Raw genomic sequence first — 5,948 nt, forward strand, 5'->3', positions numbered from 1 at the left:
GAAACCTAGAAGCTACAGGAAAAAGAGCGGCGGTAGGCAAGTTGGCACCGACCAGGGAGGGCCCGTTCAGAATAGCAAAAGTAGTCAAGTCAGGGGTATATCGAATCGAGGATATGCAGGGAAACCCTGAACCTCACTCCTGGAATATCCAGCACCTAAAGAGGTACTTCCCTTAAAATATTTGTAAAACATGAATGAATGGAATAACACCATTTTTTGGCAAAACAATGTTACCTCTATTACTGTGCGTATTAACTCTCTCTGAAAAAGAAAAGAACAGATCCCAGAAGATCTCAGTAAGGCAGGTGACCGGGCTTCCAAAATGCCCCTGCCACTACAAAACTGACTGAGATGACGAAGCGGCAGTAGGGCCAATGAGCCTGACTCCCATGCAAGGCTAAGGAGCGTGGAAGTGGCAATAAGGTTACAGAGCCCGAATTTCACAAAACACCTCAAGGAGGAACAAGACCAGGATCCCCAAGATCTCCTGGCACAAAACGGCCGGAGAGATCCCCGAGATCTCCCGGAGCAAAAACGGCCGGAGAGATCCCCGAGATCTCTCGGAGCAAAAACAGCCGGAGAGATTCTCGAGATCTCCCGGAGCAAAAATGGCTGGAGAGATCCCCGAGATCACCTGGAGCAAAAACAGCCGGAGAGATCCCCGAGATCTCCCGGAGCAAAAACGGCCGGAGAGATCCTCGAGATCTCCCGGAGCAAAAACGGCCGGAGAGATCCCCGAGATCACCCGGAGCAAAAATGGCCGGAGAGATCCCCGAGATGTCCCGGAGCAAAAACGGCCGGAGAGATCCCCGAGATCTCCCGGAGCAAAAACGGCCGGAGAGATCCCCGAGATCACCCGGAGCAAAAATGGCCGGAGAGATCCCCGAGATCTCCCGGAGCAAAAACGGCCGGAGAGATCTCCGAGATCACCCGGAGCAAAAACGGCCGGAGAGATCCCTGAGGTCTCCCAGAGCAAAAACGGCCGGTGAGATCCCCGAGATCTCCCGGAGCAAAAACGGCCAGAGAGATCCCCGAGATCTCCCGGAGCAAAAACGGCCGGTGAGATCCCCAAGATCTCCCGGAGCAAAGCTAGACCCCGACCTTCCAAAGGAGCTCAGGTCCTAAGAGAAAGGGACTCAGATCTCATACGACAACCAAAGGGGGCAAAGCGCCATGCTGACCTCAAGAATATACTAAAGCAGATATAAAAAGTCTAAATCCGAACTCGGATTATAGGCTAGTAAGACACCGACCCCAAAGATTGATTGATGGCACTAAACCAGCTCGGCTAACCTAGAGAAAGATCTAAGCGGCAAAGGACCCAGCCGAGGCATACCCGAGAACTGAATCATCAGACGAAAGACGACAAGGGGCCAAAAGTGCCGACCTGAAAACACGAACTCAGAAAACCAAGCAAAAGAAAGCCGAACTCAGAAAGCTCAAAAATCAAACTGAAGAGAACACACCTTCTATAAGCTAAGAAAAAGTCCAATGGCGTGAGAAGATAAGGCCTCAGCCTCAAATCCTGTCGGAACAGAACTAAAACTAAGAAGGCCAGCCCTGTTTATCCCCTTAAAAGGTACATGATCCATTGTACTCTGATTATACAAAGGCTATACGCCTGAGATCATATGCATGAAGTAATGAAAAGAAAATTGGGGACGACTGGTCAACTGTTAAAAACCAAGCTCAGGCTGAGGACCTAATGGGGTCAAAACCCATAAAGGAGCATAGCTCAGAGTTTTATCCTTACGGTAAATCCAGCTCGGAAAAAAGCCTACAGGTGAGAAGGCCCCTATGAAATTGAAGATATTTACAAGCCAGAAGCCAAGTCTTGGGCTAAGTCTTCAGCCCTGGTTAGCTTGAAAACAAGCGGTAAGGGACTGTGTGCTCAATTCCTTATGAATTACGGGGAGTAGTTTGAGAATTTCATTCTGAAAAAATTTGAACAAATTGTGCTTGTAATAGTTTAGATAGCTCGGTAGAGTATTAAAAAATAGACAAAGGTAAAAACAATTCAAGCATAAACACAAGACAATAAATAACTCAGGTATGAACATGAAGTAAGAGACAGAAATAAATTTTCATTAAAAGAAAAGTATATTACATCCTATTCTCATCACCTACGCAGAATAGAAGGAAGACCGCCCTTAAAGGACTTACATGCCTAGGGGCGCTATCATCTACATAATCTATCTTTATACTATCTACATTGCTAATTGTGGGAGACCCAGCACTCTCTGGCTCAGACCTCCCAATACCCTCAAAAGGAGATTCAAGCCGGATAAAAGAGAACCTTCAACGACAACAGATGGGATATGACACTTGGCAAATTCAGTAGCGTTGTCACCCTTTTGCTTAAAGCAGCACAAGAAAGCCAGTAGAGCATTCTGAAGGGCAATGGAACAACTAAACTTTAAATATCACGGAACACGTATCAGAAAGCATCAACGAAAGCTTGACTGAGTGCAGCAGATCTCTGTTTCTCAAAGCACAAGCGCTCTACATCAAAATCAACAGCAAACTGATCATTTTCACCATTCCCAGCAAGGAAATTCTGACACGAATCTACCGTGATCTTCTTTATATTACATGTGTGAGCCGCATCTTGTATTCCATAATAAACTTCAGAAATCATGTTATTCCCTGAATTTGAGTCAGGAGCAAACATAAGAGACCCCACGGGAGCGTCCTTTTTCTTCTCAAGAGGAGGGAGGACAGGAGCTGGTCTCCTAGAAGCCCAGGACTCCTTTGGAATGGGAACCGGGGCAGGCACTTCGGTAGGGGCAGGACGCTTGCCCCCGACCTCCTCCGCTACACTCCCGCCATCTGCAAAACCGGACTCCCTCTCCTCTGTAACTTGAACACCCTCGACTGAGGCCCCCTGAACATTCTCCATAGGCGCGATCTTAGTCTCACTTGCAAGGACCTTCACCTCAGCTGTGGAGGTCTCGAGTCCCCCCCCGAGAGCATCACCAGAGGGCAGGGCAGGCTTCTTCCCCGTCAACCCGGAGTTCTCGCTCGATCTCGAAGTCCGTGGAGACCTGGGGGCTTGAACAGCTTGAGTGGCCGAGCCCGACTTGCTGCAGCTTGACGACCTTGAAGATTTAGCATCTCGAGGGCCCGGCTTTGGAGCTCGGGCAGGGGCAGGGGAAGGAGGCCGGAAAGACGACTTGGACGATCTTACTTCGGCCACTTGTTGGGAAGTCTCCTCCCTCGATCGCCCTGCTAAGAAGGCGCCCGAGGCAGTATTCATGTCTTACCAGGTGAGCACAAAATTCTTAGAGGGCTTAATCTGATCCATTTTCATTTCAGAAGCTGCAAAAAATCCAAAATCAGGGCAAGTTAGAAGACTTCTCGGCAAAAATCACAAAAGCAAGGTTAAAACGGGCCTCCACGAGGAACAAAGTAATAAGATTTTTAGCTCGTCTTGACCCCCCTGAAGAAGGATGTAATGACCAGAAAATCGGACCGCTACCGGCGCTAGGATCCAGGTCGACTTAAGGTCGCCGGGACCCGTAGCAAGCCTGCTATACTGTCTGTGTACCTGTAAAATCCCATACATGATCATACATTTTCTGTAAAAGCATAAAACTCTGCTCTGAACCACGGCTCTACCTGTGCATGCACTCTCTGTACTTACAGAACCCCTTACTAGAGCTTGCTCTAGACGGGTTAAACTCATACTATGGTAAGCCTGGTTTCCATACTCATAAAAACATTTACATACAATAAACAGATCATGTATACCAAAAGGATTTACAACACATCTAGGTCTAGCACAATACCAGTACATCTCTTTACATATTACATGTCCACACTATGCTATTACAAAACTCTTTACTCTTTCTGTACTCTTCTGACTTCCCCTGTACTCTGCTCCTGCAAGACTGGGGTTAAGGGAGAGGGGTGAGCTATACTAGCCCAGTGAGTAGAACAATAAAACATGTTATTAAACATGCTCTCATGGAATGCATCACATCACAGACAATTCACATCATCTCGGGTGAACATATCACCAATAGTCCCGACATCCTAAACTCATGCCAGGGCGTAGAATGAGCACCTGGTCTTCCTGTTATATCACATCAGACCATAACTTACCATATACCGTGCCAGAGCGTAGAATGGGCACCTGGACTTTCTACTATTCCGTGCCAGGGCGTAGAATAGGCACCTGGTCTTTCTCAGGGACTAATGGATCATCCACTATCACCCACATCAACAACAATATAGAATGCTATGCAACATATTCGTGATGTCTAATGCAATCAACCTATTGCATAAGCATGATGCATGAAACATGCTAAAAGCATTGAAGTTCTCATATTATTAAAAGCTTAAGTTTAGTTTAGTTCCACTCACCTCTGGCTGACTCTGAACTGACTCTAAAAACTCTGAAGCAGTGCTCACTGCTGATCTCTTTGGTTCCTCTGGTCCGTTCCTACACAGATGAACTCAAATGAGGGACCAAACTAGCTCAAGAACAACTCTATAAAACTCCTCAAAACCCCCTTTATACATCCTAAAAGAATCAAGAAAAATAGGCAAAAGAAGGCTGGACAGGGCACTTTCGACGGTAGGTTCGGCGGCCGAAAGTCCCTTCCAGAGCCGAAACTCAAGCACTTTCGGCGGCACTTCGGCTGCTGAAAGTCCTCTCCAGAGACGAAAGTCCCTAACCTTCGGCGGCACCTTCGGCGGCCGAAACCCCCCTCCAGAGCCGAAAGTCCAAACTTTCGGGGGCAAGCTTAGGCAGCCAAAACCACCTCCTTAGCATGTTCGGCGGCCGAACCCTCTTTTGGCGGCCGAAACTGGATTCCCCAGTAAGGCAGAACCCTGCTCAACTTCATGCAATCTTCCTCCAAACTTCTCAAACATGCAAACCTCAACTCTACAACACACATATACTCAAACATATGCACAAAGGGGTCCAAAACTACCTCAAAACCCCAACAAACATCACAACTAAACACATATGCATGCTTTGACCACAAAGCAACCAAAAACTCAACTTACCCTAAACATGCATCTCTACCCATAAAACCTTCATAAAACATCAAAGAAGCTAAGGATCTACACTTACCTCTTGAAGATCTAGAGGATATGTGATCCTAACGTGGAGATGTGGAGAAACTCACTCTCAAACTCTCCAAACTTCAAAATCTTGGTTTTTAGCTCAAAACCTTCAAAACAACATACAAACTCATCAAAACTTTGAAAGATTTGTAAAAATCATGAAGATCACCCAAAGAAGATCATGGTCTCACCTTTGTCTGTGAAAATAGAAGAAACTTATCCATTTCACCGACCTAGGGCCTTTTATAGGTGGCTAGCCAGACCACCTTCGGCGGCCTAACGTGAATCCAAACTCATGCATGTTCGGCGGCCGAACTTTCACCTTCGGCGGCCGAACCTTGCATTTCTTCCTTGGCTCTTTGCTTTCAAAAACACTTATTTCCTTTACACTTTAAAACATTAAAACTTACTAAAACACTTTAAAACCATAAATGTTACCCTTCTAGAGGGTTCCGACATCCTGGATTCCACCGGAAAGTAGAATTCCGATGCCGGACTCTAGCCGGGTATTACATTCTCCCCCCTTAAGAACATTCGTCCCCGAATGTTCCTCAAACAAATAAACACATAAAAAGGAGGAAAAACTAACCTTAAAACAGATATGGATATTGCTGGAGCATAGACTCCCGTGTCTCCCAGGTGCACTCTTCTAGATTATGGTGGTTCCACAGGACTTTCACCATTGGAATTTCCTTGTTCCTTAGCTTTCTGATCTGTGTGTCAAGGATCCGTACTGGCTGCTCTACATAAGTGAGATCTCCAAGGATCTCTACATTAGGCTCACTAAGAACCTTACTCGGATCTTACACGAACTTTCGGAGCATAGAAACGTGGAAAACCGGGTGAATTCTCTCCATAGACGCAGGTAAATC

The sequence above is a fragment of the Manihot esculenta genome, chromosome 3 (genome assembly GCF_001659605.2).
Source record: "Manihot esculenta cultivar AM560-2 chromosome 3, M.esculenta_v8, whole genome shotgun sequence".
Taxonomy (NCBI): Eukaryota; Viridiplantae; Streptophyta; class Magnoliopsida; order Malpighiales; family Euphorbiaceae; genus Manihot; species Manihot esculenta.